Here is an 11,957-nt window from a genome sequence, read left to right as displayed (position 1 = left end):
GCTGGAACATTTTCCTTTAAATAATTCTCTAAATTTTCTTACTAGTCACCCAATAGCCTATAATTATTACTACAACAATGAAATATCCGGAATATAATTTGCTGTTACATACATTTAAATAAAATAACAGATGGTGATATGGCTCATCGAATTTTAGGTCAATATTAATTATTTTTCATCAAGTTGAATTAAAATAGTCGTTCAAAGTTTTGTAGCCTGAACGATTTGCTGTTTGTTTGTTGTGGTGTTGTTTTTTTTTTTTTTGTTCGTCTTGTCTCTGTTTTATATTTGCCTTTGAAAAAGACTCATTTAGAATCGATAGCAGTCAGGCTAGTTAAGAATTATTATAGCACACACAGACTCACAGACACACACAGAGACATATGTTTTCGTGTTCCATACCTTTGTTTCCGTCATCCATGGATGTTTAGATGAAAAATAATGCAGACTTTGGCATATGTTGTATTAACCTTTTCTAGTGTTGTAATATGACCTAATTAGCAATGACTCCATGTTTGCACTTGTCTGTACTGTATATTGAAAGGAGAAGTTTTTACCATCTGTTGGAATCCTTTGATTTTCAATTTGTATTGAACGCACATTTTATTTTATTTTCGATTGTAAATGTTCTCCGCACAATTGAGAAATAAAAATATGTTTAAACTAAGGATTGTAACTAGCATTATTAAATTAATAAATAACGTATAAACTTAAATAAAATAATACAAGTATGAAACTAAAACAAAATGTGAGAGCAGAATAGTTTTGTATGTGTCGGAATTGGATATCTGAAGAATTTTCAAAAAAAGGTATTATGCTATCGTCAGCTATAAAATATTTGGGGTAATATGTTTAAGTCGTTGTAAACGCCAATGCATTGCCCTTCTCAAACTTTAGCAAAGTCTTTGTAGCTGTAATACATTGTAATTGTTTAATGTCAATAGAATATAGTCCGAGATGATGTATCGCTGTATTCCGATAAAATAAACGTGATATACAAAACAAATGCAAGCGTTGATATGTATTGCCTAAAGGCTACTTTTATTACGAAAACAAAACATTTAAGTCAAGACTTGATTCAAGTGACATAAATCAATCGTGAAAGGAGAAAATGTCATAAATGTACAATCGAGAAACATACGGTTCGTTGGATATTCCGAGTAGTACCACTGGTATATAAATAAGTTCGACAGTATGCTGATTACAGACAAAACTTCAGAGAACATTATCTTCAAAATCTAGTCTCGGCATTTTGAAAAGGCATCGATATGACCTTTAACATGTTTTATGGCATGTTTGCACTGATGTTCTTCCTACATTTGCAGTGTGTTATACCTGCCGATAAAATCCGTAAAAGTAAAGGTAAGGATGTATACTCCTTTTGTTAGAGTTAAAATAAGATAAATGTAATGTATATATGTGTACACACACACACACACACACACACACACACACACACACATATATATATATATATATATATATATATATATATATATATATATATATATATATATATATATATATATATATATATATATATATATATATACACAAGCAGGTAGATAGAAAGACTGACAGATTGAGTTAAACTGTTTACATATATAAATATAACCAGTTTTTTAAAGTGTGAAGAAATACGATTGTGAATTGCATATTCAGCTTGTTTTTAGATAATTATTCAATACATGAACAAATAAATGTATAACAGCAAATACATTTAAACAATTTAAATATTTATTTTAAGCCTATTCATTCAAATTAAAAGACATGTCTATGATTTAAATTTCTTTGCCCACAAGCAACCCCAACGACATACACGAAAATGTCTCCATAAAAGGCAGTAATAATTTATTTCAGCGTATAGAGGATATGGTTATGGCAGTGATCCTGTTCCTTTTGGACCGGCTCCTAATATGTTGAGTCTTCTATGCCACTATTGTAACATTTTTCCTGATCATCCATGTCGTTACAGATTCTGTCAAAGAGGTAAATCTTTTCATATTTTCGCTTCTCTTGTAATGTAATAAATGTAATATACCTATGAACTCATATATGAACTTCATAATCTGCTAGCTAATAGAATATATTTACGTCATACCTATGCACTCCAACGTCACAACGTATTGGGTAATATAATATAATAACCCCATGCCTTTGACCTCATTCATGAACTTCATAATGTGTTGGCTAATACTGTGCTTTACAGACAATTACTCCTCAATTTCGGAAAACGGTTCAAGTCGGTTCTATTCCAGTAGTACTTCTTTGGTCCCCCATATTACAAACATGTCCAAAATGTTTTCTTCTCCTTCTTAATCAATTACATTTGTATTCTCATACAATTATATTACATGCATATGCAAAACTCCTCAGCCTGTTACATAAGAGTATGCTGTAAAAATTGGTTTTGTATTTATGTTTTGATTATCGCAACCTACTTTTGAAACAATCCCTTGTATAAACGCGGCAAACCATAAGCATCGTAAACTCCTCTTCCCTACTGCCTCATGACATAAAGTAGCGTCGCTGTGATACAAGGTCGGTATTGACTGTTCACCGAAGCACGAGGATTAATTACAATTGAAATGAAAATTATCGGCCAATGGATAGAGATCTAGGTACGCAAAAGAAGACACAAATCCTCCCTCTCGGTATTTCCAACCCTGAAAGCTTGCCCTATTTTCGTCTTGAAAAGGTAAAGGTTTCGCTTGATGTAATCAAGAATGGATCAGTTTTCAAATGAGCTCAACACTCCCCGTTCAATTCACGAAATATTGGTGAAAATCGGACACCTGATGACCGATTATAAACAAAGAGAAAGTAGAGGAACGGAAGTTCCCGTTAGCATTCGAAAATTCTCGGATTTCACCCAAACGGAGAGGTATGTTCAGAACAACTTCTATTCCCCGGTAAATAGTGTGCATTACAATACATTAGCGAACAGGTTTGAGTGTTCTGAACTTACAATTCAGTCAAGCATGATGGGGATCGAGAAACGAGATGTATAATCTGCTGTGCTTCTATTGCCGAAGGCATCCTGATGTTCCTTATTACAACAGATTTTGTCAGAGGTAAATTCATTAATTTTCTCACCTTTCCTGAAATGTACGAAAACTAATATTTATCGCAATCTACTTTTGAAAAATCTCTTCTAAAAAAAACGACAAACCATACGCAGCATCTACCTTTCTACCCTACTGGTCATAACATAAAAAAGTGGTTGTGATACAAGGTCGGGATTGACTGTTCACCGAAGCACGAGGATTTATTACAAATGACATGCAGAATTTTGGTCAATGGATAGAGGTCTGGGGACACAAAGGAAGACACGACTCCTCCCCTCGATATTTCCAACCCTGTTAACTTTTGCCCTATTTTCGTCTCCAAATGTAAGACTTACGCCAGATGTAATCAAGAATGGATCAATTTTCAAAATAGGACACTCTATGGCCGATTTTGAATAAAGATAAAATAGCGGAACGGAGGTTCCCGATAGCGTTCGAAATGTTTTGGATTTTACCAAAACGGAAAGGTATGTTCTTTTCCGCAGTAAATATTGTGCATTACAATATATTAGAGTACAATTAGTAATGTTTTAAACTTACTATTCCGTCAAGTATGAAATCCAAGAGTATTCAACTTGTTATGGCAACTTAAGAATGAAGAATTTGATAACGTTCAGTCCTTGTGGAACTCTTAGATATATATCAGTGGCAAAACAATTCCCCCTTATCACAAGTGTCTCTTTGGAGCATCTAATATGCATACACCAAACTAGCTTGTTACAGCGTCGAACTACTATTTGCTTATTATATTTTCAGTTCCTGGTTTTACTGGATATGCTAGAAGGATCGGCTTCTATGGATTGGACTGGTATAATCCAGACCCACATGATGTCCTATGTTATTATTGCGGGTTCTTTGGTGATATGTATTGTCTGGTAAATTTTGGGTGTTGGAGATAGCCGTCGTGTCTTTATATCAAGATGGACATTTCACTTTTATACAGAAACTATTCATACTAAAAGTTATTACATGTACTTAGCTTGAACCATCCATTGCACACGGTAAAGTCAACTGAAGATGTCGATTCCATTAAACTATCGATTCAGCATAATCCGGATTTAATAAAAAGTCATTAGCTGCAACTAGTTACGGTTTTCAGCATATTGGCATAATGGATGGGAATATTTTTAGCTCTCTATGTATGATTCTTAAGGACATGATCATAAATACATGTTCTTATAATTTGTTGTTTTGTTTTTCAATTGGAATCTGTTCGTCCACTTGATATATAAATGTCTGCTGAATGTTTAACTATGTTTTCCTTTTTCACTTAATTATGAATATTACTTGATGTTATGAAATATGCCATATGACAAAATTTATACGTGTCTTTCACTTAATCGAGATATTTTGTCCTTATGTCGTAGTGTACTCAAAGATATTACCAGCATAGTTATAAACTTTAAATTTGTTAACTCTTTCTTATCGCAGTTACTACCCATCCACAGAGGATAACAAAAACAAAATATACCACTGAAAGGTTCAATTTCTATCTCTCATTATTACAATTAATACCAATAATTACGCCAGAAACCACATATCAGTTGTAATTCATACGATCTTTTACAACGTAGCCGACATAGCACATCGAAAAGAAAGCAGTTTTAAGTAATATTGGAGCGTAAATTCAGGCACACTGTATTGAAAGATCATTAAAGTAAACTGAACGATTGATCCGCACCAACGTTTCCACGATATTTCCTGTCATGCGCGGTAAGAAGGCGTAAAGTGGTTACGTTGTTTAAGTCTACATTTTAGAATCTTCCAGTTACGTAGCAGCTTTTATAGTATGAAGGGCGTTCTACACAAATGAGGTCAAATTTAAACGATTTGCATCATTATTTTACACGCAAAGTGGTAGCTACAACAGATTTTGAGTATTAATTTGAGATACATATATAACATGAATGCTGGGTCACAACGAAAGTTAATTTGAAATAATTTAGAGCATTATTGCACATTTAGATTGGCAACTACACCCTAGATGGAATTACTTAGAACTATTTTAATATAATAAGCTATGACTGTATATATTAATAATGAAAAGAAAAATTATTGAAGCTCACTTCTTAATCCGCTGAGCAAAATATGATGATAAACTAGTGTAACGTAATTATTATATTTTACATATGAAAAGTTATATACTAAAGTCAGCACCCAACATTGAAGCATGTAAATTCGAAAGAGCTGCAGCAAACGTTTTGGGGAATGGAATAAGGTAGAATGCAGCAAGACTGCACAACATAGAGTCAGCAACGTTTTACAGCATCATGCCCGATAATCTAAAGTTAAAGGTGATTCTGAAAATATTATATTATAACTAAAACAAATTTATGTTAAAATTTATTATGCTATATTAAAATGTATCAATGGGAAATACACGATCTCACGCTAGTAGCGATATCACCTTTGAACTTTTTTCAGTATTGTTAATGTATCTTCTATTATACATATTATCCAAGCTATTTTCATTCTTCTTCTTTTCTTCAGTCTCCCCACTCTCTCGCCCATCCCACCCCCTCTTCGACCCCCCATCTACCTATCCATCAGAATCAACAGATCTTAAAATATGTAAAGACTCTACATTTGTGCAAGCAATCATATGGTACCATAATAAGATGACCGAACCAAAACCAGTTTTGTCCTGGTACACTCAATAATAAACGGTGCAAAGAAAATTCTCTTGATTAAAATAATACTAATATTATTTAATTAGTAATTTAAGTCTCAGCAAACTCATATTCATATTTGAAAATGTTGAAGAAATCGGTGATAGATTATAGTAGTGTTGTAGTAGGCGTTTTATATTTTTACCATATGGATTCCAAAAATATTAAAAAATATACTGAAACCTCGACATGTACAAAACTTATGTATATCTTTTGGACTCTATTACAACTCTGTGGACTTAAAACAAATAACAGAAAAAGTGAAAAAGAAAAAGCTTTATAAAGTTCAACAAATAATTTATACATCTACAACACAAAGTGAAACTGTAAAATGTGAACTTACAATATAGCGAATTAAATCCAGAATAGTCCTAGAATTACAGACACAAGTACTCATGATTAAAGTTTTGAATAATCTTTAGTGGAAATCAAAATTAAATCCAACGCTGGCAGTGTTGATGTGCCTATGGTAGTCCGCGTAATGGTCATGTGCCAGAAGTCTTTTGTTGGAGCACATAAGAAAACCAAAGAATATATCTTTATTTTAAATTTCAGTATCAATTGAAGTCTCTATTTCCACGAATGTTATTTTTCACGAGCACTTTGCATTTCCAGTGGAATAAATAATTTGAATAAATTTAATTCCAGTCCAAATGAAGTTCTGGAGACAGTAATAACAGTTAATTCTTCTCAGAACGTAAAGCAGAAATGAATAATATCTACAACGAATAGATTAGATAGTGCTTCTCTTGACCTCAGGTCACAATTAGCTTTTTCAAAAATTCTATTAACTAATGGAAAAGACCTTTTGGAAAGTTTTCTAATAATTACAAAATAAAATCATAGTTAAAATCAGGATATAAAATATGGTAAACACAATAGTTTTGACTCAGGTCAATATAATAATCCTAATAGTTAACCCATACTCATTGGAAACTATTTGCTATGTATTATTTGTTTATAGAGTTTCAGAAATCAGTAATTCAGGTCAAGTAGAAAATGAACTTGATTTTGGACACGTTTGGACACGTTTCCATAGCATATAATGAAATAAAAATAAATTGATAAAAAAATCTAACTAACAAATATTTCAAATTAAAAATATGTAACAACTCATACTGGACATCTACGAAAGTCTATGATTTCCTTAGTAGATATCAGGGAATATTTCGCCCTTGAATCGGAAACATTGCGTTTTGTCACTCATGACTTTTGCCATTGACGGTAATACAATATTTAGAGGACCTCAAATGGGTAGTACTTTGATGCTGAACTTATCAAACAATAATGTTGAATAATGTACAGCTTTTGCTCGTCAACTTGATATATATAATGCATGAAGAAGGCTCAGTTGTATGGCATTTTGCAACTATCATTATTAGGGTAAAGTTTTGTATTTTGCTTAGTGTGCCTATAGTACACAAAGCGTCTGTGCTTTGCATCACAGGCACAAAATTGTAAAATTGTCACGGATTCCAGAGGTTTATCCTGGACGTTGTTGTTCCTTCCGATAAAGCCTTGTTACTCTGCAACTAAGTTGGAGAATTATTGAATTATTGCCAAAGACAATGTGATCCAGAGGGACGACACTGAAGTTTTTTTATTTGTACCTCAACTAAATCCGATGCTATTATCCCTTCCGGCATGTCTTAGCAAAGGCACGGCGTTCCCGACGAACAACACCAAAGCTGACTACGTAATCAGCTAAACACGTTTAAATAGGATTCTTATTTACTATTGAATTCAATTTATAAATGTTATAGACCAAATGTATACGTGGGTACCGGTTGCATTCGAGTGTTTCACAAATGTTTTGCAGGATTGCGAAACTGATGTACAAATAATTAGGACTGAAATTTACCAAATCTATCTTATTATTAGATGAAGATGAATAAACATTTTAGTTGAACAAATACATGCCATAGATGAAAGAGATAAATATTTAAAACCAATTAACACAAACGTACTATACATGTGAGAGGGAAATATTTAAAGATAATTACCATTCACGTGCCATATCTCTATGAAAGAAATGTTTGCAAACAATTGACATATACATGTCATAGCTTTGAGACCGATATTCAAGGACATTAACACATACATAGCATATCAATGAGAGAGAAATATTTAAAAATAAATTAACACATACATTTCAATATCTGTGAAAAATAAATATTTAAAGACAATTAAGATTTGATTCTTTTAAAGACTATTTACACATATAAGCCACATATATGAGAGAGAAACATGTACAGAAAATAACATACTTATAAAGATGTAAAACAAACATAACGAACAATCCGGTTTGTTACGTTATAAGTTCATGTGGTAGTCATTAGAACAGCAAGTGTTTACTTGCAGTTTTGAAAGAACAATTTACACTACAGAAACACCACCTAGAAAAATAATCAATCCAAATCTAGGTGATTCAAGCACATCCAACGATGATTACCAGTATGTATATGATGTGACGCCACACTTAAGCTTTCAAACATGGATGGCTCATCTACACGATCATTGTTTGATAAAGATACAAAATTGTGTGACATATCCAATCAATTTCATATTGTCCGTATAAAACCATTGACCTATACTATTGTTATCTCAAACACGGATTAAATCATGATACGAGTTTAAATACATCGGATGTACAACTTTAATATTTATCAATAAAACGTCATAATCCTGATGATCTGGTGTGGAATGTGCGGCCAAATTAGTATAATGCCATATATAAGCACTACAAAAAAAGGAAACATAAAGTGAAGGAGAGTTCAGTCATAGAAAACCAAAATTATATATCGGGTACATATGCACCAGTAATTTGTATGAATGAAGCACAAGCCCATCTCGATGGGTAAAAGATGAGCACATTGACTGTTAGAAATATTTGATAATAGTGATAATGCTTGCATATTGGAAGCAAATAGGGGTATTTCATTTGTCCCTAGTGTCGTTAGTGTGAGCTATATTATTTTCAAACCCATTCCCTTGCTCCTGTCATTTTAATTTCAGACTAAAATTATGTGTCTCCATTTTAAAACTAACAGATTTATATAATTGTCATTTATGATCAGTAATTGAAGCTTAATCATACATAGAACCAAATTATAGTTTGAGGCAAAAATCTACCAATGATTTCGCAAGGGATTACATAAACTGATGAATGAAAGTATTTGATAAGAGGATACTACTATTGAGGAAAAATAACTTTGAAAGTGTACACAGATTAATAACTTTTTCAAATGGTAACAATATATCATCTTCATGGAAGACAGTAGAAGATGAAGATTTGCTGATTATCATTGTGATAAACATTTTAAAAAAAACTAATGTATGGCGGTATTACAGTGCCAGGGGTATCAATAGAGCTCAACAATAAATATGGTATTACAGTGTCAGAGTTCATCGTATTACTCAGCAATAAATAAGATGGTATAATAGTGCCAGAGTCATCCATAGAGCTCAGGTTTGAATAGGGTGATGGAATGAGATTGTTAATGACTTGCACAGATATGTTTTAAACGTGAAGAGTAAAAACAAGCACACTGGAAAATGTCCAAAGGACAGCAATATTTATATTGTACAAATGAAAAAGAAGCTGCTGTAGTTTTTAAAAATGAGCTAATATGTGCATCAACCAGAACGTTTTGTTCGTTAAAGTCATGTGCACTAACCAGGGCGTTTTTTCGGTTAATGGCACGTGTACCAATCAGGAATATTTTCTTAGTTAAAGTCTAAGTTCTTTTCAACCATGGATTGATCAAGATGACAAGGAAGCAACAAATGAAGTTTTTAATCATAAAACATTTAAAAATTGGGATGTACTTAAATTGTCTATTTAAACATAAATAAATTGTCAACAAATGCATTTAATAAGACCAAGAAATGAATTTAATAAGATCAAGAAATGAATTTATTGAGAACACGAGATGAATTTATTAAGATCACGAGATGCATTTATTAAGATCACGAAATGTATAGATAAGTAAACCTCATTACCCCATAGACACGTACACACATTGCTTTGAAAATGAAATTCAAGTCTCTTTGTTCTACTTTAAAATATCTGTAAGTTCATATTTCATCTTATCTGGATTAAGATGGTTCTCTTCAAATTCCATATAAGTTTTATTTTTTGATAAAGAAGACAATCAATAAACCTGTATTTTCTTTTCAAAATCTTTGCAGTTGTATTAGTACACGATCAAACATTCAGAAGCATCACGATACGATTGCAGAGCGTTGTTAGTGCTTTGACGCATCAAGATACGATTGCAGTACGTTGTTAGTGCTTTGAAGCATCAAGATACGATTGCAGAGCGCTGTTAGTGCTTTGAAGTATCAATATACGATTGCAGAGTGTTGTTAGTGCTTCACATTTTGAGTACCTAATACAAAATCCAATAAAAGGTCTTGCTTCCCAGTTCGTAAAATATATGATTTTTTTTAACAAGTTAAATCTTCAAATGCCTACTAAGTTTCATGCATACAGAGATCTATTAAATTTAACACACAGTGATGACGAGTTGGAAGCTCTATTTATATATATAAATAAGTAAATAAACTCATTGAAATATATATTATTAAACTTTTCTTTGAAATTGCTATTATGAAAGTGTTTATGGTACAGAGTGAGTGACAATATTGTTATGCCAAGCAATAGATGCAAATATTATTTGTTTAATAAAGTTCTGAAAAACGAAAATATCATATCTATTTGGGGCATTCTAATCCCTTCAACGTTACTTCAATAACAAAACGAGTTTTAAATATGACAAAATAACAAAGAGCACTCTTACATAATTGATGACTCCGGTCGTTCATCACCTTATGACAACATTAATTACAAGGTATGTGGACGTAAGTAAATACCAGATGCAAATGTTTTACTAATAATTAAGATGAATAGATGTGTGGATGAAAGGTAAAAATAAATTATTTTACATTTTCTCTTTTGTCGGATTTCTTTTGTTTCTTTAGGTCTCTTAGTTGCAATCGCTATAAGGTACAAAAGACGTATTTTTAACATGAAAACCATATAATACATCATGATTGATATTACGACACGTTTATAATCACGGCAAAAAACAAACATACACACACATGTAAGTGAACACAAAGTAATTATAACCTTTATATATATATATATATATATATATATATATATATATATATATATATATATATATATATATATATATATATATATATATATACAACGTTGTTGCAATGAAAGTTAAAATACAAAGGAATCAATTCAATTAATGATATTATAAATTTATTTTTGTGTTTTTCGTCAATTTATCAATTAAAAGTTCATATCCTCTTTGTACGATTCAATAGTTTCCACACTGCATTGTCACGAGAGGCGAAACCACTAACATTACTGATCGTTTCCCTTCAGGAATGAAATATTTCTGCATATCTACTCCAAAAACGTATATTTGCATTTATATTCCGTATTTTTAATGGAAATTAATCGATTTGTATGTGTTTTTCCATTATGTGCCTTTGCGATTAAATGCTGCATTACTACATCGATGAAAAGAGCCTCTAATATTTAACAAAAAGTTTGAGACAGAGACCTTTTACAAAGTTAGCTTGTACGTATACTATCATGCTTTAGATTAAGTATTCTGACTAAAAATGATTATTCGTATGAAAAAGAAAAGATATTAATTTATGTTAGCACATTTATCCTCGGATCGATACTGTTGGGATTGGATCGTATAGAAATATTTCATAGTGGTTTCATCTGACAGACTTCAGATGTAACATTTGAAGCAAAAGATTTTGATGATTGTGAGCTTTCTTATAATTATTTTCGTTCCTAATTTTTTCGTTTGTTGGTTTTTTTATATATATCTAATTTTATTTTGCTTTGATATTTTATGTTGTTTTTGTTTTTGTTTGTTTCTACATTGAAACATGAATTTGTATGTGGCCTTGTCAAGATAGCAGTTCAGTTGCAGACGCTGAATTCCATTTTGGATTGTCGTTTCATATCTGTTTGCTATGATTTATCCATCGTTTTCAAACATAATTGTGGTGAAGATTACAAAATATTATTTGATATCCAATCACGGTTTTTTTTTCTTCTTACAAATGTGTACCGTCCGTCGTAGAGTATTACCGGTATAGAAAGTATAGCTGTTCAGTTACTGACAGTTTCCATGATTCATGTAAAAAACTAATTATAAACATGTTAATAACTTAA

The 11,957-nt window shown here is 31.7% G+C and overlaps 1 long non-coding RNA gene across 1 annotated transcript; it reads left to right on the top strand.

Annotated features, from left to right (window-relative positions):
* Nucleotides 1-1,203: 1,203 nt before the first annotated feature.
* Nucleotides 1,204-4,319, top strand: LOC149782068 (uncharacterized). The gene is made up of 3 exons (XR_016414552.1): nt 1,204-1,362; nt 1,861-1,989; nt 3,825-4,319. It is a non-coding gene; the product is annotated as an uncharacterized LOC149782068 (long non-coding RNA).
* Nucleotides 4,320-11,957: the final 7,638 nt, after the last annotated feature.

Source organism: Sinohyriopsis cumingii, chromosome 15 (assembly GCF_028554795.1).
Source record: "Sinohyriopsis cumingii isolate HCF-2022 chromosome 15, ASM2855479v2, whole genome shotgun sequence".
Classification (NCBI taxonomy): Eukaryota; Metazoa; Mollusca; class Bivalvia; order Unionida; family Unionidae; genus Sinohyriopsis; species Sinohyriopsis cumingii.
The sequence above is the reverse complement of the archived record's forward strand: the minus strand, read 5'-3'. Positions and strand labels throughout refer to the sequence as shown.